The following is a 24350-nucleotide window of genomic DNA, read 5'->3' on the forward strand; positions in this document are numbered from 1 at the left end:
CAGAGGAACTTGGTGGACTACATTCCGTGGGGTCATAGAGTTGGACATGACTGAAGTGACTAAAACTTCACTTTAAGAAAATGTAGTCATTCCAAGCATGGAAAAGCAAAATTAAATACAAAGTAATTTAATATGATAAAATTCTTAAAGGCACATTCGCTGTAAAATCTCATAATGTTACATAGAATTTAGTCATAACCTGGCATAATTTTAAACAATCACTGACTTCTTAGCTTCCAAAACACTTTTATGGGGTCGTCTAATTGAACTCCCTCTCTTCACCCATAGACGTACCCAAGATAGATAGTTTCCTAGCATTCTGCTAAACATTTGAGACCAGAGATTCTGCAGTTTCCCTTCAGTAAAACATTGTGAGGTCGCTGAGTCATTCCTTGACTTGAGTGAATAGCAGTGGATCTGCACTGCAGAGGTTGGAACCGGTCTGCTCTCTCCCAGCCACACAAAATAGCAGGAAGGAGAATGAGCTGCAAGAAGGAGAAGGCGAGGTGGGGCTAAACCTGCGGAAAAGGCTGAGTTTGACTTGAGCTGCTGAAGTTTGTTACTTGGGAAAGTTAAGAACATGCGTGGCATTTATCAGGGATCACTTGATCTGATTTAAATATATGAGCACTGCCACCCACTGTTACTATAACCCACTGTCATTGGGGGATGTGGTTCCACACCCCAGCAGCTCATGCCTGTTGTTTATGATTTTGTGAAATTACTAAAAACTGCAGTTTGGATCAGTGGGGCTTTACTGAGAGCTTGAAATTCTTCCTACAAGGGGATCTTGGTTCTATTTCTGTGACCAGGACCTCCGAGTGGCCCACGACAGCCTCAATACTGTAATGCAAGATTTCACAGTCTTTTTTTGGAGCAAAGCCTCCTCATGAAAATGAAGAACACTATTATGTATGTATATAGTACACAGAAAACTAGGCAGATAGTTCCAGGAGGTGTGCAGACCCCTGGTTATCAGTCCATTGGTGAATGTCTAAGTCACCTCAGGCCACTGACATTACAGAAAGCAGCAAGTGCAACTGGCCAGACTGAAGACCTCACATTTTCTTTTTCTTTCTTTCTCTCTCTCATTTTAGAAACAGCACCACCAGGAGCAGGGACGTTCGCATATACAGTAAAAATGTACAGTATCTTCAATGCAAAGTTGGACAGGTGCCAACCCCCTCCCCCTCCCCACCCAGAAGCATCTTCATTTGAATTTAAAGGGGTGGATGAGTGACAGCAAGACTCTGTTCTCCTTCTGACAGGGCTTTGGCAGATCATTGGTTGTCATCAAACCTATTCCATTTCTTGCTCCCTGCCAGGAATTCCACCTACATGCCTGATGGCAATTAATCCCTCGTAGGTGCTAATGAATAAAACGCAGCATGTAGACTTCAAGAGGATGAAAAAGCCTACAATCCAGATCCAGAGAGGCACTCCAAGTATCAGCCCCCCACGCCGGTCGCCCCTCAGATGTCACTCTCACCCTGGCCAGCAAGTGCTGTGCCAGGGCCAGCCCACCCCTGTGCTGTGCACTTGAGCACAGGGGGTAGGAGGGAGCTGTCCATGAGGACATAACTCAGTAGAAAGCATGATTTTAGAACCTGAAGTGTTAACCTGTTTTTTGGTCACTGTCACAGACCATGATGCTACCAGTTTAAGTCTGTACTGGGGTATGAGAACTGAATCTCCAAACCAAAAATCCTTTAGAAGAAGCATTTAAAGATCTGATTAGAGAGCAGGCTGCATTGGTGGGGTGGAGATTGTTGTGTTATCAGTGCTTCCCATTCTTGCTGATAATCAGATGTCCCTAAGCAGCATTTAAAAGTAGTTTCCTTGGCCCTGTTTCTGGAGATTCTCTGCTGGGAGGCCTAGGATAGAGCCTGAGAATCTAAATTAAAAAAAAAAAAAAAATTTCCCAGGTGAATCTGATCTTCAGGCCAGATTCCATACTCCAGGATTAGATGAACTTCTGTATCCCATTTAACTGGAAAACTCCAGGATTAAGTATTGATTGGAAGATTCTCAAAGATTATGCTCACTTTTCATCTGTACTTTTACTATGTTTTGTGTTTAAAACGAGCAAGCAATTATCTTTCATAATGTAACCACCTCTCAGATATAAATCGATGTTCAAAAAGTTCTTTTAATTGAAGCTGTAGCTTATTTTTAATTTTTAATACTTTAATTAGAATTTCCAAATTTTATGTCTTTACTAAAAACTGAACATGGATATTTTTAATAATAAAAACTCAACAAATGTTATTTTTAAAGACCTTTTTGCATCCCAAGAGAAGCTAATCTGTTCACAGAGAAAATTATATTTTAGTACTGTTGGTGTCTTTTAAATCCTATGTGTTTTAACCTATGCAGCTAAAATATATTTACTTAGAAAAGGGGATTATAAATGTCACCAGACTGTCATTTAGATAGTCCAGAGGAGTTTCAGGAAAAAAGGTAAGGATCCCTGATACACCAAAGACCAGTTTGTTATTCGTATTTTACATGTGCATAAACATTGTCTTCCTAGGATCTCAAAACACGTTATAAGACTATTGCAGCTAAAGACTCGGAGTAACACAGTCTTGCAATTTGGTCTCCTCTGATAGTAGCAAACCAAAGAAAGTGACAAAAAAGGCATTTTTATTCTAGTTTTCACGGGCTCCCAAAGTCAAGATAGTTTGAATAGGATTCCCTGGAGCATTTGAACTCCATCATGTTTATCAGAGAGAGAACTTAATCCAAACCCTTTGAGGTTTGTTCTTCTCCAGTCAATATCTATTACAGCCAAACAATCATGGTTCTAAAGTATAACAGTGAAGCGAGGAAGAAAAGAGAGATTTTTCTTTCTGATAGCGAAATGGGCAGGTGCATTGGAACTGAAAGGCCATAATTAGAACATTGTTCAGCAGAGGCACGGTAGAGGTTCATGCAAGACTGCACAAATCCTCCACTACCCAACACGGCCAAATTCAACGTTTTGGCAGGAAAGGAAGCCAAAGGTGCACTGCCATTCAAGAAACCGAGTCCTGAAGTCTGAACTTTAGGACCCTTGAGGCACACAGGGAAGAAATTCTACACTGCTGGACCTGCAAAATCGGTTTGTTTAAATCTATACATTTTGAACCACATAAGGAAGGAAAGGAAAACAAATGTTTAATTGAACATGTGGCAGGATTTATGAAGTAGTCCTTAGTAGATTCTTTAAAGCTCTAATAATATTATTTCTATTTATTTCTAATAAATAAATATTATTTCTATCCTATAGATGAGAAATTAGGCCTAATTATACAACTTGTCCATGTCAGATTCAAATATATTTTATGTTTACTGGCTGAATTATACTATGGACATTGACTACATCTATGTATGATCATATTAGAACATGCAGACTGAGAAAAGTGTTGAAAACAGCACTGGAAAATTCCTGGCACATCCTTTCAACCCACACCTGAGGCAGACCTCATGAATCAATGACTGTGTTTTTTTTTTTTTTTCCTTTCCAACCCAGAAACCTGCCCGGTGAAATATTCAAGGAAATCACTAGAGACCAACTGGAGCTAGCACATAAGTAACACCTACCACCAGGGCTGCCAGGAGCAGTGGGAAGGGTGAAATGCTGAGGGAGATAGTCAGGGGCTGGCTGATGGAGCCCCTGATCTCTAGCCTTGTCCCCAGGCTCCATGAAGGGGCAGTTCTATACAAACACTGTACACTCCTAGAAAGATCACCTAAATTATTGAGAAGATATCATCCTCTGATAATAGTTTATTATGTTAACTGTTCTATAGAATCATATCAGGCTCTAGATTCAAAGGAAGTAGATTGCTTTAACACAAAGAATTTAATCTCTGTGGAAGAAATGAGTTACTCCTTGATTAGAGGTTAAGGCAGTTTTCTTTCTTTCCTTTTATTATTATTATTTTTTTAATTTGGTAGAGCTTTCCCACATCCCTCGTGGGTAGCTGCCTCCTCTGCATATGCATAAACCAGCTGTCCTCCATAATGACACAGGCCCCCACAGTGTCATGGGCTAAGACTGGTGGGAGTTGACTGAGAACCTTGAACAGCGATGGTGGGTGGGGGCTACTCGTAGTTGTGGGCCAGATCTTTCATTGCTAGGGTTCAAAGCCAGAAGGCCAAGGCTTTTGACCTGGACCACCATCTTTCAGGCTACAGGCCAAGGATTGCTGAGGCCTAATATAGGCAGGGAGTCAATCAGGAGAACTTAAGAGGGAAAAAAAAAAAAAAAAGACTCTGCCTTTGCTTAGTTCTCCAGATTGGCTCTCCAGATGGCCCTCTTTTCTCTGGTAAATTATGCAACAAGCTGCTTCAGCCGAGTTTTGCAGACCTGGATGATCTTGAACTGATTTCAACAAACGGGCGGACTTGTGGGGTTGCAGGGCTTTCTCCTAGTCCTTTCATCTGAGGAAGAACACTGGGGAAAGAAAACCAAACAATTTCTGGTACCAGTCATAGAAACAGAGCAATACATATACGGAAGTACCACTGCTTTTTGTCCGCCTTCTTAAATGATTTTGAAGAAGCGAAAAGGCTGTTTCATTAAGAAAGGTTAGAGTTCATCATGATTAGTCCACAAAGAGGAACTTGGCCTTGCAGTTTCTCACTAGTTAAATGCCAGAATTGTTCCCTGATATTGCAGGAATGGAAAAGGTAGAAAGGTTGCTTCACAGCGTAAACAGGTATGAGGTCTCATTCTCTGCTGCTATTAACAAGTCCTGGAACCAAAATCAATAGTGCATGCAAATGAGCCTCTGATTATTTCTTTGATTTGCAGAATGTCTCCTCCCACTGTACCCTCCTGGTTGAGGCAGAATGGATTAGCTCATCAAGCCCTGGGACTGCTCCTACCCCTGAGGAAGATGAGGTGGGGGGAGGGCAGTGGGTGGCAGGGCCATTCTGTGCCTTTCCACCCTCAGAAGCAAGATCGCAGCCCTGACACAGCCTCTTCCTTCCCCTGCTTTGGAAAGTAGAGGCACTGGGACCAGATTTTCCACCAAGCAGGGAGGAAGGCAGAGTGAGAACAGGAGGCAGAGTCAATAGGCCAGGTGGCGTGGGGAACTGATGGGTAGGTGGTGACTGAGCTAAAGCTACAAAGGGAAGAGTTTCAGGAAAGGGGAACAACCCACTAAGAAGACCAACTTGGGAACTGATATGAAAGAGGAAACAAACCGAAGACTGGCAAGAAAAAAAAAAAAATTGAGATGATGAAAGTGTATAAAAGCCATCCCTATCATCCCTATCATCCGTTCAAAGCTTGTGAAGCACCTTTCTGACCTTGCACTGGGTGTTGGACATGGTCTTACTCCAAGTCTGTTACATAGGTGAGACCTTTAAACGAGAATTGAAATATGATGCGATAAAGTGCCTCAGGAGAAACATCAAGTGCTAAGGAAACACAGAGGGAGGAGTGGCTTGGCAGGTGAAGGAAGCTCAACAGTAGACGAGCTCCTTGTCCTGGCTCATGAAATTGAATTGACCGGGGTGTCTCCGCTGCCATGGAGAAGAGAACACTCTCAGCAAAGGGAGTGATGAGGCAATGGCATGGATTGAAGGGCTGGAAGACCCCACTGGTGTGTGAAACAGTGGTATTTCTGAGACAGAGGTACTGCCTGAGAACAGGCTGTGGGAGCCGGAAGTGGTCATCCAAGAATAAGGAAGCAGGCTCATAGCAGCCTTATATGTCATTCTGAGAACCTTGGATTTTCCTTTCATACTGCAGCACATTTCGAAGAGTTGGAAATATGAACTGGTAAGCTTACTTAAAAGAGAGTAGGAGAAGATAGGCAGAGAAAGGATTAGTGAGTGTTTAAGTTCTGGTTCCCCAAACCACAGTTTCTTTAGTTTCCCTTCAAGCATACAGCCAATAAATACCTTGTAGAGTGGGACTTGATCCGTTACTGACTGTAAATATAAATCACAGCTTATTTTGTTATTAGTTATGCTTCAGAGAAAGACCAGTATAACCAAAGAGTGAAGACAATGCTAATGTGAATAATCGGTAGTAATGGTGTTGAGTCACTAAGTTGTGTCCAACTCTTATAGACCTAATGGACTGTATGTAGTCTGCCAGGCTCCTCTGCCCATGGGATTTTCCAGACAAGAATACTGGAGTAGGTTGTCATTTCCTTCTCCAGGGGATCCTCCTGACTCAGGGATAGAACCCAAGTCTCCTGCACTGGCAGGCCCTGGAAGGCAGATTCTTTACCACTGAGCCACCAGGGAAGCTCCAGTGTGGTTAATTACTATTCATATATACAAACTCAAACTCTAAGAACACATTCTACAGGTCAAGCACTGTGCCTGGCACTGGTTAAATAATGAAGAACACTACAATCCTGTTTTGTGACTTCTTGAAACTTTCATTGAAAAGGGGAAAAGAGTAAATATGTAAGTAAATACATAAGTGTAAATCAGGATATATCAGAGGAAGGCAAAGACCAGAAAACCAAAAGAGAAAATAACAGGGTAGAGGGAGAGGACCGGTTTTACATGATATGTGAGTAGGAGTTTCATAAAAAGGGTAAGGTTGTAGGAGGTGGAGGGAGAAGGGTGTGTGATGGAAACGAGTGAGATGATGTTGGAGAAATAGTGAGAACCAAAGTAGGCATGGACTTGTAGGCAGCTTAAGGAGATAGTCTATTATTCGCCATGGAATTGAAAACCATTAAAGGAGATACTAAGTTTTTTAAAGATCATTCTGACAACTGTGTAAATGGATCAGAGGGAGAAAAGATTAGAGGTGGAGAATACCAGTTAGAGGGCAGTGGTCTAGGGAAGAGATAATGATAGCTTAGAAAATAATTGTTCTTGAAGAGGAGAAAAGTGGATGAATATGAGTATTTCTGAGGCTCCAATTAGAAAAGGCAGCTAGAAAGCATTCTATTTAGAATAGAGGAAAACTAAAAGAAATATAATCTCTGGAGTTGCTCTTCAGGCAATGGAAGAGCTAAACCAATAGAGGAGAGTGAAACATCCTTGAACTTAAACAACAGATACTTTCATCCTTCTCAGCTGGAGGAACTAGGAGAGAAAATGGCACCACTGGAGCTCCTGGGCTAGAGTTACCTGCTTGAAAGCTGAAGCCATTGCATAGATGCCACCTATCATGGGGTGGAGAAAGAAGTATTCTTTCTCCCCTTTACTCCTGTTCTCCATGATCCTGTCAGTGTCCTTCATTTAAGGAAGACAGAAAGCCATCTGCCATGGAGGCCTGTAAACATAATATTCAGGGATAAATCCCCTTTGTTATAGAATAGAGAAGATAAAAGATAAAGAATGACTGTGCATAAAAATAGACTCAGGAATGGTATAATATGCTATTTTTATATTAAGGTAGAACTGACATGACTTAGTGAAGAGTAATGGGTACTGGAGAAGACTCTTGAGAGTCCATTGGATGGCAGGGAGAGCAAACCAGTCAATCCTAAAGGAAATCAATCCTGAATATTCATTGGAAGGACTGATTCTGAAGGTGAAGCTCCAATACTTTGGCCACCGTGATATGAAGAGCCGACTCATTGGAAAAGACCCCGATTCTGGGAAAGATTGAGGGCAGGAGGAGAAGGGGGTGACAGAAGATGAGATAGTTTGATGGCATCGCTAACTCAGTGGACATGAGTTTGAGCAAACTCAGGGAGATAATAAAGGACAAGGAAGCCTGACATGCTGCAGTTCATGGGGTCACAAAGAGTTAAACATGACTTAATGACTGAACAATAGCAATAACAAAGAGTAGGGAGATGAGTAGGGAAATAAATGTCAAGAATAATCACTAGGTTTTTGGCATGAGCAACTGGTAACCATGTGCAGGATGAGACAGATGTATACAAATGTAGATTTGGTGAGGAAAAGTATAAAAAATTCACTTTAAAAGGGATCAAGTGTAAGATACCCATTAGATGTATATTCAAGAAGCCATCTAAATCAGGAAGTTGAATTTATATATCTGAGCAAAAGAGAAGAAACCAGAGCTTTTGGTTTGGAAGTTGTTAACATTTAGGTTGTATTTACAGCTATGAAAATCAATAGGTCACCAAGGAAGAGAATTTAAAATAAAAAGATGGCTTGGACTAACCTCTATGAAGCCCATCATTTGGAGGACAGAGAAAAGAAGAGGACTAGAAAAGGAGATGGAGAAGCCCCTCTTACCAAAACAAATAAAAAACCCCTCCCACTCTTGACAGTAAAATGCCTTCTAGCCACCATCAACTTTTCTGATCCCTTTTATTAGCAGAACTTCTTTATTCTGTTGTCTGTACTCAGTACCTCCTATTCTTATACTCGCATTCTATCCTGAGCTCTCTCTGCCCAGGCCCTGACCCCTAGGATCTCCACCACAACTGGGTATGTCAAAATCCTTAATCACTTTTACATTTCTTAATATGAGTCAATCCTCAGTTGACATTACTTGACCTACCAGTTGGTTGACCACTTCAATTATGAAAATAAAAGGTAGTACTGTTAATAATTATGCTAAAACAACAGGTGTGATAGAAGACAGTGCTGGGAAAACCATGACCTGTAGCCATCCTCCCTATCAGCCACAGTAGACACAGGTTTTCACTCCCGGCTTGATGCATGCATCTTATTTGGCTTTCAGTGCACCACATCTAGTTTTCTTCCTGCCTCACTGTCAGTTCTCAGTCTCCCACATTGTTTCTTTCATCAACCAAACCACTTCACTTTGGAGTGCCCCGCTCAGACTCATTTTCTTCTCCATCAAAACCCATTTTCTTGGTGATCTCATCCAATATTATCACTTTCAAATCCACCTGTGTACCCAGCTGCTCTCAAGTATACCTCTCTAGTTTGAAAAATCTCACTAAACGCAAATATTCAGTTACATTGGTGAACCATCCTACAACCAAAGCTCTGAATATCCTCTCCAAACTTGTTTTGTAATCTTTCCCATTTCAGTTAATACAACTCAATCCTGCTTTTGTACAGTTCAAAAATCTTGGAGTAATTCTTAACTTCTTTTTCTCTCTCTCTTTTTCACAGTCACATCTAACCCCTCAAGAAAATAATAGCATCTGTACCTCTAGGTATTTTCAGAATCCAGATGCTCTTAGCACAACTGCAATGATCACCCTGGTTCAAAGACTGAATGATACCTGCCTCCTTGCTCCTATCCTTGTCCCCAGGTACTCTTCTTAATTCAAAAGCCAGAGTGATTCTGTCAAACAAGTTGAATCTTGTCAATTTGCTCAAACTTATCCAGATTTCTATCTCAGAATACAAAGACAAACTCCTAACAAAAAGTCTACCAAGTCCCGAAGCAATGTTTCTTCTCACCATCTAGTCTTCATCCATGATTTTACCTTCTCAGGCTTCTCCTCTTTCAGTTCATTCAGTCACTCAGTCATGTCCAATTCTTTGCGACCCCATAGACTGCAGCATGCCAGGCTTCCCTGTCCATCACCAACTCCCAGAACTTGCTCAAACTTATGTCCAAAGTCGGTGATGACATTCATCCATCTCATCCTCTGTCATCCCCTTCTCCTCCTGTCTTCAGTCTTTGCCAGCATCAGGGCCTTTTCTAATGAGTCTTTGCATAAGGTGGCTAAAGTATTGGAGCTTCAGCTTCAGCTTCTTCTCTTTGATCCTCAAACAAGTGGAATGCACCTGACATTGGGCATCTGCTCTGGCTATTCCCTTGGCTTGAACAGGCTCCCAACATTCACTCATGTGGCCCCTCCTTCAACTTTTTTGCTCAGATGTCACCTCAGTGAGGTCTTCCCTAATCTCCTTTCTCAAAGTTGAACACCTTAATACCTCTTTCTAATTTTTTTCTTCTTTATGTTTATCCTTATCTGCTGCTGCTGCTGCTAAGTCACTTCAGTCGTGTCCGACTCTGTGTGACCCCACAGGCGGCAGCCAACCAGGGTCCCCCGTCCCTGGATTCTCTAGGCAAGAACACTGGAGTGGGGTGCCATTTCCTTCTCCAATGGATGAAAGCGAAAAGTGAAAGTGAAGTTGCTCAGTCGTGTCCGACTCTTAGCTACCCCATGGACTGCAGCCCACCAGGCTCCTCCATCCATGGGATTTTCCAGGCAAGAGTACTGGAGTGGGGTGCCATTGCCTTCTCCTATCCTAATCTAATATACTGCAAATTTTTGTGCTTGTTTTATCACTTGCCTCCCCACACTGAAATACAAGCTCTATGAGGTTGGAGTGTTTTGTCGGTTTTCTTTACAACTATACCCCAGCTCTTGGAATATAGTGTAGAGTATAGACTCAATAAATATTTGTCATATAATGATGAGTAAGAAGGGTGGGTGATAGAAGAAAAAAGAAAGCGGATTGTGTTACAAAAACCAAGAGAAGGAAGTGTTTCACAAAGAAAAGAGGGATCAGTAGCATCCAGCGCTGCCAAGACATCTCTTGACATGAAATTTGACATCATGCAGGTCTCCAGTTGTATCAGCAAGAGAAGTTACAGTGAAAATGTGGAGGATTACAGGCTGGAGGGAGATATAAGTCAGCGGTAGGGCAGGTTGAGTGGGAGATGGTGAAGGGGATATAGCTGAGAAGCCTGGCAGCGACAGGGCGGGTAGAGGGCTGAAGACAAAGCAATGCCATCATCAAAACCCAATTAGCCAATTTCTGAAACAAAGAACTTTCTTTGATGCTTGAGCTACCCAATCAAAACTAAAGTCCTAATGACTGAATCTCAATTCAATTCAATTTCATTTCAGAATTATTAGAAAGAAATTTCTAACAAATATTAGAAAGTTGCTATACTTCCTATCTGTTGTCATAGTTCCAACTATTTTATAACACTATTTCACTAATCTAGTCACTTATTCATTTTCCAGTTTGCATCCTGAGTTTAACTCACCTCTCAGAACCTCATGCCCTTTCTGTTCTTCATTCCCTAATCCTGCAAGTAGGGCCACTCTTTAGATCATTAAGCTCATCTAATGCCTTTGCCATTGCAATTCCCAGTGCTGCAAGGCTTCCCCGTTTCCATTCTCTACCAGAAGGACTCCTCTTCATGTGTCAAAGTTCATTTAACCTTGAAAATGTAATGACCAAGATAAAAGTTGCAATAAAAGCACCAGCATTTAGCATCATCTTGTACTTAGGTACATGTTGGTACAGGTCACAGCATGTTGTAAAACCACGTTTCCATTTTGTAAAATTCATTTTTTTACAAAACATCTTTAGAACTCATTAACAGCATCCTTGGCCTTTGTCCCAATGAGGTACATAGTTCTCTGAACTTATGGTTGCTGGTGGGGAAGGGCTGGAGGAAGGGTTAGTTAGGGAGTTGAAGATTGACATGTACACACTGCTGTGTTTAAAATGGATAACCAACAGGACCTACTGTATAGCACAAGGAACTCTGCTCAACGTTCTATGGCAGTCTGGATGGGGGGGAGCTTAGGGGAGAATGGATACTTGTATATGTATGGCTGAGTCCCTTCGCTGTCCACCTGAATCTAGCTCAACATTGTTAATCAGCTATGCATGTATGCTAAGTCGCTTCAGTCATGTCTAACTCTTTGTGATTCCATGGACTGTAACCCGCCAAGCTTCTCTGTCCATGGAATTCTTTAGGCAAGAATACTGGAGAAGATCTTCCCAACCCAGAGATCTAACGCAGGTCTCATGAATTGCACATGGATTTTTGTACCATCTGAGCCACCAGGGAAACCTGCTTCAACATAAAATAAAAAGTTAGTTTTTAATCTTGTATTTGTTTTTTTAATGCCTTGGTTATCAAGAGCTTATCTTATTTAAGATTACAGACAGGCTTATTATCTTTTTCTGCTCTCCCTAAAAAAAAAAAATTAAAAAACAAACAAACAGTAGTTCTCAACTGGGGGTGATTTTGTCATCCAGGGGACATTTGCCAATATCTAGAGACATATCTGATTGTTGCACCTGGGGAAGGGAATGCTACTGGCATCTCATGAGTAGAGGCTAAAGATGCTGCCAATATTAAGTTGTTTTGAAGTAATTTATTCTAAAGAGAGTTTTGAGAAGCCTGGAATGAGCACGGTATACAGACAGATTCCGTCTAATGTAGACGAGGGAAAAAGGTGGAGTCAGATGCATGAGACAAGCTGACTGGGACATGAGGTGGCCCCAAGTGGGCTCTGCCAAACCCAGTACTTCACGGAGCTCAACTGAAAATTCCAAACATAGTGAATAGAAGAGGGGAGTATGATTCATTTAGATTCGTGTTGTAATCCTGAATCTACCACTTCATAATTTCATAAATTTGACTAATCTGTTTAATCTCACCAAGTCTTAGTTTTCTACTATAAAAAAGAATGACAATGATCACTTCTTGGTGTCACTGTGGGGTTAAATAGAATGTAAAACTAAATTAGAGCCTGGGACATGGTGTTTAAAATTTGTTAATTTGTTTTAAAATGAACTTTTTGCATCCTAAAGAATGGCACCATTAGACCCAGAATTACTGACTGAAAGATCATTGAATACTGAAGTTTATAATTATAAATTTTACTTTTAACATTTAAACTATTAGGAAAGACTTTATGGCAATATTATTTTTAAAAGGAAGACATTTCAAAATCTAGTATTTGTAGGACTGGATTTACCTGGTGGCTCAGATGATCAAGAATCTGCCTGCAATTAGACAGACCTGGATAGGACTACCATTTACTAAAAAAATTGACCAATTTTTAAAATAATGATTGACTGTATATTTCTACAAAGCATAGGAGTATGAGCTATTATGCCCTATAGACACACAAGTGTGAATGTAAAGTCTATTGTAAGTGTGGGACGTCTATTGTTTCATTTGCCTAGGCTAGTATGCACCCTTCTGCTGGGAAATCTTTCTTCGACTTTAACTTTGGGGTGTAAACAGGAGTGTCCCTTGGTTTATAAATCCTTCTCCCTTGTCCACTGTTTATTGTTGCAGGAGAAAGCATATAATCCTAGCTGGAATAATATTCTTGTCACCCTCAGCTTTTCTGCACAGGTATGGACTCCCAATCCATATCATACCAATAAAGCCCTCTCCTGAAACTTTTGAGCATGAGATAAGAGAGAGAAAAAGCAAGTTTTAGCTCTCTGATGTTGAAATTGGAACATATAAATCAGCAGGTGGGTTGCCTTCAATCTGAGAAAATGAAACAGGAAGCAGAGGTGTGGCCATGTGTGTACACCATGCTGGGGGTCAGGGCAGTGATAGCGAGACTTCCTCACCCCAAGCGTAATGCATCTGAAGCCTGGTTCTGCAGCCAACTGAATCCTCTGCTTTTCCCCATGTGTGGGTGTGAGTCAAGGAATTCTTGCTTTGGCCGAAACTAGTTCTATTTGGATTTCTATCACCCAAAACCATGGTCAGATCAGATCAGTCACTCGGTCGTGTTCGACTCTTTGCGACCCCATGAAGTGCAGCACGCCAGGCCTCCCTGTCCATCACCAACTCCTGGAGTTCACTGAGACTCACGTCCATCGAGTCAGTGATGCCATCCAGCCATCTCATCCTCTGTCGTCCTCTTCTCCTCTTGCCCCCATTCCCTCCCAGCATCAGAGTCTTTTCCAATGAGTCAACTCTTCACATGAGGTGGCCAAAGTACTGGAGTTTCACCTTTAGCATCATTCCTTCCAAAGAAATCCCAGGGCTGATCTCCTTCAGAATGGACTGGTTGGATCTCCTTGCAGTCCAAGGGACTCTCAAGAGTCTTCTCCAACACCACAGTTCAAAAGCATCAATTCTTCGATGCTCAGCCTTCTTCACAGGCCAATTCTTACATCCATACATGACCACAGGAAAAACCATAGCCTTGACTAGATGGACCTTTGTTGGCAAAGTAATGTCTCTGCTTTTGAATATGCTATCTAGGTTGGTCATAACTTTCCTTCCCAGGAGTAAGCATCTTTTAATTTCATGGCTGCAGTCATCATTTGCAGTGATTTTGGAGCCCCAAAAAACAAAGTCTGACACTGTTTCCACTGTTTCCCCATCTATTTCCCATGAAGTGATGGGACTGGATGCCATGATCTTCGTTTTCTGAATGTTGAGCTTTAAGCCAACTTTTTCACTCTCCACTTTCACTTTCATCGCCACGGAAATGTCAAGTGTCTAACCAAGGAACCAGAGTTCGAGGCTAGAGCCAGAGACACCCCAAGGATCAAAAAAGAATAAACCCCGTGTGCGAGGTCAGGGGCGGCGGAGGGGAGGAGCTACCCCTCACCCCCATGCCCCAGGCCAGGGGTGGTGGCCCGGAGGACCAACCCGACGTCCAAGGAGCCGTGGCTGCGTGGGCGCAGGAGGGCCTAGAGGAGCTATCCCACGTTGAAGGTCAGGAAGGGCGGTGGTGAGGAGATACCCCTTGTCCAACGTAAGGAGCAATGGCTGCGCTTTGCTGGAGCAGCCGTGAAGAGATACCCCACGCCCAAGGTAAGAGAAACCCAAGTAAGATGGTAGGTGTTGCAAGAGGGCATCAGAGGGCAAACACACTGAAACCATACTCACAGAAAACTAGTCAATCTAAGCACACTAGGGCCACAGCTTTGTCTAACTCAATGAAACTAAGCCATGCCCATGGGGCAACCCAAGATGGGCGGGTCATGGTGGAGAGATCTGACAGAATGTGGTCCACTGGAGAAGGGAATGGCAGACCACTTCAGTATTCTTGCCTTGAGAACTCCATGAACAGTATGAACAGCATGAAAACCATGGTAGTTGCTACTAATTCAAGTGAGTTATACTTAGTAAAAAAAAAATAATAATAATTCTGTCTCTGCAAGTATCTAACTGAAAGCTGTCATGATAAGAGCTAAAAGAATAAACGGTTTCTTCAGATAAACTAGTATAAAAGTTCCAAGTTAGCTGTGGAAACTTTAAAAAGTCAAATAGATTAGTTAATCTATGTGAGCCTTAGATTCAGTCAGGAGATAGAAGCCATCCCAATTATTTTAATGGAGAGATTCCAGTATAAAGTGTTGTTAGTTATGTGTGGAAGAACTAGAAGAGTAAAAGAATTCTAAGGTATCATGGAGGTGGCCACTGCAGCAAAGAGCCACCACCCACAACCATGGGGGAAGCAAGGGAAGAGGAGGGGACTGCTAACACTTCCAAGCTTGGAGGAACAGCCTATTTAGAGCCAGGAACCAGGCCTATGAGAAGGCGTCGCTCCACAAGTGCTGGTGCCTCTGAGGGGGCTTCCTGAGACCCACTCTGTCAGTGTAGGAAAAACTGCCAACTAGATTCAGCTGCTATAAAGAAAGCTGAGTGCTGAAGAATTGATGCTTTTGAACTGTGGTGTTGGAGAAGGCTCTTGAGAGTCCATTGGACTGCAAGGAGATCCAACCAGTCCATCCTAAAGGAGATCGGTCCTGGGGTTCATTGGAAGGACTGAAGTTGAAGCCGAAATTCCAATATTTTGGCCACCTGATGCGAAGAGCTGACTCATTTGAAAAGACCCTGATGCTGGGAAAGATTGAGGGCAGGAGGAGAAGGGGACAACAAAGGATGAGATGGTTGAATGGCATCACCGACTCAATGGACATGCTGCTGCTGCTAAGTCACTTTAGTCATGTCCGACTCTGTGCAACCCCATAGATGGCAGCCCACCAGGCTCCCTCATCCCTGGGATTCTCCAGGCAAGAACACTGGAGTGGGTTGCCATTTCCTTCTCCGGTGCATAAAAGTGAAAAGTGAAAGTGAAGTCACTTAGTTGTGTCAGACTCCTAGCGACCCCATGGACTGCAGCCTACCAGGCTCCTCCATCCATGGGATTTTCCAGGCAAGAGTACTGGAGTGGGTGAGTTTGGGTAAACTCCGGGAGTTGGTGATGGACAGGGAGGCATGGCATGCTGCTGTTCATGGGGTCACAAAGAGTCGGACATAACTGAGTGACTGAACTGAACTGAACTGAGATTCAGCTTTGCTTGAGTGCACTATACTGCTGGAGGGAAGAAGCCCTGCTCCAGTGACAGTCACAGGCAGAGAAAAACAAGTCCTATTTGCAGTCCTACTCTAGCTTCCTCTATCAGCAGGGCCTCATATAGAACCCACTGATGGACAGAAATGCAATTTCAGGGTCCCAGGACCTGAACATAAAGCTGACAACAAAAGATGGATTTGAATCTGAGAGACAACAGATTAATAATTAGCTAATAATAATAGTTGGTTCCCTGGAGAAGGGAATGGCAACCTACCTCAGTGTTCTTGCTTGGGGAATTCCATGGACAGAGGAGCCTGGTGGGCTACATACAGTCCATGCAGTTGCGAAGGCAGACACAACTGAGTGACACATTTTTACTTTTCAATTATTGGCCAATAATAATAATGATGATGAAATAATAATTTCATTACAAAAACAATGAAACGTATGTCAGCAGGATATGGGGCATATTACTGATATCTGTCTAAAAGAACATTTTCTGAAAAGGAGTAATTGTTTAATAAAAACCATGTCCCTTCTTCCAGTGAACCTCATGAGGCTGCTGGAGGCAATATTAGAGGTGCCAAGGTCTTGCTCCTCCCCTGTCTCCATTAGATCAATGTGATGCTAGCAGAGCCACTTCCCTAACTCTAGCTGTGTAATTATTCACTTCCAGTCTACTCCCTGCAATTCAGATTTGCCTTTCTCTTTCATCATTTGCCTTCATAGAATGTCTTTTTCAGCTGTTGTCTACCTTTAAACCCAACACATATTCTTTTCCCTTTGGGAACATTTTCCAACCTAAAGTGATTTTTCTGCCCTCTTAGTTCCTAGTATGTTTTCTATGTTTTTCCTTCTTTTTCCAAGTAATGGTGATATGCTTTGTAATGTGGCTGGGGTCCACAGCCAAGCTCAGATCTCTCTGAACTAGAGAAAGAAAAAAAAAAAATTGGAAGGGAATGTGAAGGAATTGATGGGAAAACTTGTGACCTGGGCAGAAGCCCTGTGCAGTCTGCATCCCGTGGTGGGACTAGGAAGTAAAGCTGAAGCAGTCCACTCTAGTGGACTGTACCGACAGCCTGTTTATTCCCAGACTCTTGAACCATAAGCTCAAGACATTAATAAGCTATCTCCAGCTCCTAACTGTTGAGGAGGAAGGATCTAAGGCTATCCTGGCAATTTAAGTTTGCTTTAATTCCAGGACTGGGCATGTTTAAGCCTGTGCTTGAGTATTATGGGCTTCTGGATCTGGGCTAAATTTGACATTGCTTAGACTAGACCCTCAGGGCTTCACTCCGTAGCTCAGTTGGTAAAAAAATCTGCCTGCAATGCAGAAGACCCAGGTTCAATTCCCAGGTTGAGAAGATCCCCTGGAGAAGGAAATGACCACCCACTCCAGTATTCTTGCCTGGAGAATCCCATGGACAGAGGAACCTGTCAGGCTACTGTCCATGGGGTCTCAATGAGTTGGAGATGACTTAGTGACTAAACCACCACATGTAGACTAGACAATGCTTGGTACCCTCATGGGTCTTAACCTAGCTCTTTAATAAGTGACTGTGTGCAAAGGAATTCATTCTTTCCCTTGAAGATCTTCCTTCCCTATGGATTGAGAAGACTTCTCTAAGCTTTTACCAGCTCTATTCCAGGATTGAAATTAAATTTGGTCTGGATAAAATCTGAGATATTATCTCATTTATATGGAACCCCTCTAATTGACAATGGACCAAACCATCATCACCAGAGACCATTCTACTCATGGTAGAATCTAGAAGCTATATAGAGGGGCAAAAATCTCTACACATGAACATTGCATTCTTCCTGGAATAAACCCTTCTCATGGAAAGATTTCTTGTGACAGGTGATAACAATCTTCCCCAATTACTTGTAAATGTAAGTTGACAGTACAAAATTTCTTTTTAAGATACTCTATTAAGTACATCTCAACCAATGTTTACTGTCAAGCCAGGAATTTATGCCAGACAGGTAGAATCATTTTCCTTTATAGACCTATTATTAGTATCAGATAGACAAGCAGGCTGCTAAAAGAGTTTTCATTAGCATTTGCACATTACCAAGAGGCAAATATTTTATCTCCCAGTCCCTCCATATATTCAATATAATCCCAGTGAAAAATATAACTATTATTTTTTATGCCATGTACCAGAGCCTATGTTAAGTGATATATGCTTGTATTTGACACTGAGATCAAATACTTAAATGATTTGAAATCCATAATCTTCAATAATTTTCAGGCCATGTACTTTATGTCAAGTATGTTCATAGTTTATTGGTTTTGCTAGAAATGCTTATTGAACCCAGTGATTTCCTCCTATTTTCTTAGTTTCTCCTTTCTAGGCAAGCAGTGAGTAGTGAAATGAGGAAAGATGGTTTCAAAACATACAAAACCTGTTCCTTGTGTAGATACAGCTTAAAGAATATAAACAGATGGGTTTCTCCCACAAGGACAGGTCATCATACCATCAGGGGAAAACGAGTTGGCTGCTGCTGAGTTAAGAAGCAATGAAGTCATTGCTATGCACATAATTAAAATGTGATATTTCAAGAGGAGTGAATCCAAGGAGGAAAAAAAAGAAAAATTGCAGATAATGCATACTGTGGTTGTGGCTTTGAATTAATATGTGCCCGGGTACAGAAGACGCGATGCAAACAAATGTCAGCCATTAAAAATAGGCAAAAAAAACAGTACATTTAACTTGTAACCTTTTCCACCCCACCTTCCTCGACACACATCTTTAAGGCAACTATTATTTAGTTTTGCTAAGCTCCTTTGACGTAAGTGTTGTTAGCAGACTGAATTTAAACAGGTAGAATGGCTTGATGTATACAATTTTGCTGTCTAATAGAAGCCCTAGTTAGGATATAATAAGACAAATCAATCCAGAAAATATGGGTCCAGTTCATGCCCCTCCTGATACTGCCATGACAGCTCCTGCATCTATATCTGAATTACTAAATGGACCAATTTAGAAAAGAAGCTCTTCTTGTCATGGTCCTTACTAATTGGCTTACACAGGTATTCTCCTTTCTAAGCAGATTCAGGCCTAAATAAAGAAAAGAACACTATAGGATTTTGAACAATGGATCCTGTGCCCTTCCTGTCCAGGAAGCTGCCTAGTGAGGAGAAAACAGCAGATGCACAAGCAACTGTTATCTTGGGTAAAAGAGATGCTTTTCTTGGGACCATATCAGTTTCATGTTTATAGCTCCTTAGAAGGCTATATCTATATGATGACAGGCTTTCTGGTGAAAGCTGAGAAATTCAGTTACAAATCTGAATGCTACAAAATGTGTGGCTATTTGGCAATGGGAGGATCAAACATCTGGATCTTTGACTCAGTTTTTTCATTTTCACCCAATATTTTCATATCGTGAAAAACACCAATTAAAAAAAGCAGCCAATCTGGTGTTTTGGCTTTCTTAACAGCCACTTTGTATCTCAGAATGGTTGGACCAATTGATTGTTCTGCTTTACATGGCCAAAATGAACAGATCAAGATAAAAATGGTTAGCTGTTCTGATTTATTTCAGTTGATATACTTGTATTGTGAACTCCAGCTAGGTGCTTTACAAATGCAAATGATTTCTGACATCTCAGAATTCAATAATCTATCAGAAGGTAGATAGTTGTCATTTCTCTCCAGTTCTCCAGATAAAGAAGTGGCACAGAAAGTAACATGATTTTATTTGGGAAAAACACAAGTCAGTGTGTTCATTCTCTACTAGAACTTGTATGTTCCTCTCTCTGTGGGACTCAAACTGTACAAATGAGACCAAACTACATATGAGTATTCACAGACAGCACACTACAGTTGACTTTTAAGGCTCTGAGGAATAGAATTACTGCAATACTAAAAAAAGATAGAAAAGTAAGAGAAAGCATATTGAAATTCTGTTTTACAGTGTACTATGTTGGAGTTTCCAAATGTTCTAATTCTGAGGAATAGCCTACATTTTTCAGGATATCAATGTTAATATACTAAATGAATTTCATTTAGAAAATTAAGGGGCATGAAGATCAGGATAGAAAATATTGAGGTTATGATGCAATTTATATACAATTTCACTTGAGTAATACTAGGGCTAGTATTAAAGTGGTAGAAGCCCTAGTCAGGGTATAGATTAATTTGGGGGTAAAATTTACATAATCAGGAAGTGTTTTAAAAAGAAATGCAATTATATACCTAAGTAAATTACCTTTGCTTTCTATCACCATATTTTCAGTGAAGATCACCTAGATCTACAAATATGAGTATAACCATTTTTGTAGGCCTGCATCTAGGTTTTCATATGATGATGGTTCTATAGCTGCCTTCAAGATGACTTTTTTTTCCTCCTGGCAAAGAATGTGATGCTATGGAAAGATTAAAAAAGAGAAAAAAATACTAAGTCAAAGAATAAAATTGAAATAATATTTAAGGAAAATTATTTTCTTTCCATGTATTTTTAAATTTTACAGCTTTCAAAATAACCCAGCATACAGTACCCCTCAGATTGACTGACTCATCTCCATGTCCACACACTTTCTTTAAAAACAGAAAAATCATTTTTGAAAATGATCAAAACATAACATTTTGCTGGAACAGATGCCTTGCCTGCGCTCTGTGCCACATTTTTGTAGTATTTAAAATGAACGTTTCAGTTTTAAACACCACAGCATGACTAATCGCCAGTGAGGAGGAAAAGAAGGTCCTAGAGGAGTCAATGTTGGGGTCCTCCTCCACCCCACTGGTGAGAAACACTGCAGCTCTGATTTGTGGGCACCTGGCCTGTGTCCCAGGACTGCTCTTCTCAACTTGCTTCCCAAAAAGAAGCATTTTGGAAATTTTGACTATCTTGAGATTCAAAGATAAGGGGTCGTTTTTTAATATCCAAGACTGCATATGCACTTTGGGGGATCTGTTTGTTATTTTATTTTGCATCTCTTATTATAATGCATCCTTTTAAGCACCATCTAAATTTTAATCTTTTAGGATACATTCTGAATCCCAATTTAGCATTATGTCCCAATTTACATGTGTTCTTCCAGAGAAGTATTAACAAAGACCCCTTTTCCTTTTCAAACTGGCCTGATTTGGAAAATAAATTCTGTTGTGACCCAAAATATAAAGATTCTCTGTTCAGGGAAAAAAACACACACACACACAATACATTATTTTTCTGATTACATTTTTTTTTATTACTGGATTTAGTGATGGATGGATACAAATAGATGACATTTTCAATCATATAGGCTTCTCCACATTTCTACAAGTTTGGAAGACCAGCTAAGTGATCTATTACTTTTCACCAGGGTAAGAGATCACTATGGTTTTGCCCTTTAGTATTCTGCTGATTGTTATATTATAGACGACTGCTGAGACTAGGCTGATGGCTTTCCTCTTCTTCCCTCACTTCCAGTTCTGCATGCATGCCTCCGAAACCTAAGAAATCATTGAAGAAACATTTTCAGAGTAAAGGCTTTATGGTCACTGCAGCATACAAGGATCATATTGACATCCCAACAATAATGATAATAAGTATTCTTTCATGTAAGACTGTATGCAGTAGGGCTAAGGACCTTCTTCTATTTTAGTGAATATTTTGCTCATTTCTAATTTTAACACACGTGTAGGTTTTGGCCAGGTATAAGCTCCAGAGTTTTGTTTGTTTGTTTTGTTTTTGTGGGATTTTTGTTTGTTTATTTAGTCCTGGTGAAGTTACTCAAGTTCTATATATTCTGGTCTTTGATGGGAAATGTGGGATTCATAAAGAGAGAATCAGACAAGTCTGTTCCAATTTTAAAATGTTTCTGAATGTGTAAGGCAATTGGAAAATCTAGGATCTGCCATTATGCTATGCCAATCTACTGGAATCTTATAATTATTATTAAGAGTTAATTTACTAACAAGTTTACAATGGAAATATGGACAGAATGTGGTTGTCATTTCATGATCCAGAGTACTGATCTAACCCTGAATCTAGAGTATTTGTCAGGGTCTCAATCACACATTACACAATACTGAATTTTCTAGGCAAGAGTCATGGCTTACACCTTCAGAGCAATATTGTTGATGTATAAGAACAATATAGCCATGTGTGAAGCCAGACAGGGATGAGGGCTCTATTTCTTTACCTCATCCTGTATTATTATTTTAGGGAAAGTTCTATTTAAGTGGACTCTTGAATTGCACAGGACATCCTGTGTCTCTTCCTAATGGATGGCATTTATAAACGAGAAAAGGGTTGATGATAAGATAGAATGTGGAAATGGAGAAATTATCAAAAAAATAACCTAAGCAGAAACTGTCTAGCTCCCATCTCAACTCTGCAGTATAAAATGATCAATACATTTTTTGAAAAGTGTTTACATTTATTTTGTTTTCTTTTTATACTAAAAAAGATTTGGGGAATCTTATACATGTACTATATGCCAGGGGAAGTCAGAAGAACTAAAACATATATGTCATGGCATCTAATGACCTAAAGTGCTGTTGAGAATTAACAATATGAACATCTTATGGGGGTAAATAATTATTTGCTAAATTGTGTCACATGAGAAAATGTTGTATAAATTTGAAACTAACTCAGGTATTCCAGGATATCTCATATATTTCAGAATTACAATGATCTTTAAGATTTTATTTCATTCTTTCATAGGTGCCATTTCATCAGATTGAACATTTTAATTTTTTAGATTAGAAAATATAATCACCATTAATATAACTTAGAAATCTTGAAAGCATCTAGAGAACAATTACATTCATGAATATGTGCACATTTAGTAAATGCTTCAAGGGAGATAAGAAATAAATTGGGACTTAAAGAATTACTGATTAGTTCAAATGGTTCAAGGGCAAAAGTTGAATATTTCAGGCAGTTAGAACAGAACAAGGAGGATCTAGGAAATTATGAGATTTTAAGAACACTAGTAGGCAATGTCAGGAATTAGGAGAATGGAGGAAAATAAGGTTGGATAGATGGAAATTCTGGAAGATCTTTAAAATGAAGTGATTCAGAAAAGATTTATCCTGGGGTACCACTCCTTGTTTGATTTAGGAGAGTGACCACTTATTGTTGGATTTAGGTTGGTCTGGCAGTAATGTGGAATAAAGCAGGAAAAAGGCTGAGTTGGGGCATCGAGGCCAGAGTTGGTATAATAATATAGTTATGAAATGAAAACCTCAAGTTAACTTTTTTTTCAGTCATATGAAGGTATTTTGCTGTTGACTTACAATGGCCCAGTGTAATCAGTCACCACATTGAACAGACATAGGGTTGAGGGAAGGCAGTTTCTAAAGACCAAGCTACCTCATAGCAATGAGGGAGGGGGCTCTGGCCTGCAGCATTTCCAATCAGATTGGCCCACAGCACTTTTCTTTCATGTAGCATCTCCTGGGGAACCGGGGGTGGGGGGACGCGCATAGTAAGAAATACCCGTGTATAAAAATAAAAGAAAGCAATACAGTCTTAAATATAAAGATATATGGATATATAATTTCATTAAGCTTGAATCATTTCATAGCTGCAAGGAATTCAGCCTTTGTTAATTGCCTTTGGCTTTAAGACTTGTCAGAATTCTTCTGCTCATTAAATTCATAATCTCTCCTTATGAGGAAGCATTGAGGACGACTTCACTGGAGTGGTTCACCCACTCACAGCCCCCAAGTCAGGCTGTTCATCATCTGAGTGTTTTTCTCCAAGCACACAAAGAAACTATTTTATCCTGGGTAGGGGCTTCCCCTGACCTCCCACCCACCCCTGTTAGGTAGACAGCCATCCCCAAAGAGATGTGTCATTCTTGGAACAGAACATCCTTTGGCGAAGATTCACTGAGTAATCATTCAGCTAGAAGCATAAATCCACCCCGAGGGGCGGAAAAACCCATAGTGAAAAAGAATATTGGGCAAAGGGAATTACATTCCAGGCTATTAAAATAGACACAGGCAATGAAGTGAATGCACTGGGATGAAACAAAGGGAATTCTCCAAAATCCGAACACGGAACTCTAGGTGATAAAGTCTTACCTAAGTCGTGATTAACTCTTCAGTCACTCAGAAAGATATCAGTCTTGCCTTTTACTCAGGACAGTAAGGTGGTTGGTTGATCTACACTGAGCCATTTCCTGTTGACTTCATGGAGCCTATAAGGAAAACAAGCTTTCTTCCTTTTCCTCTTTCCTTTCTTCCCTGCTGCCCTTCCATTTGTGGCTATCATGTTGACCCTGCAAAAGACATTAGACAAAGGATTAGTCAGAGCTCAGGATTCTCCGGTGAGTCAGAGCAGCCTACCTGCAGCCAGACAGGCCTGGGGCAGGGAGCAGAGTTGGCACCAGCCCTGCTCTGTAGGTTGGAACAGGAGCTGAGAGAGCTGTCCTTGCTGCAGAGGCTGGCGGGGAAGTTACTGCTGGGTGGGCTAGGCATAGGTCCAACAGGGATCAACATGTTC

This window comes from Bos javanicus, chromosome 4 (assembly GCF_032452875.1).
Source record: "Bos javanicus breed banteng chromosome 4, ARS-OSU_banteng_1.0, whole genome shotgun sequence".
Lineage (NCBI taxonomy): Eukaryota > Metazoa > Chordata > Mammalia > Artiodactyla > Bovidae > Bos > Bos javanicus.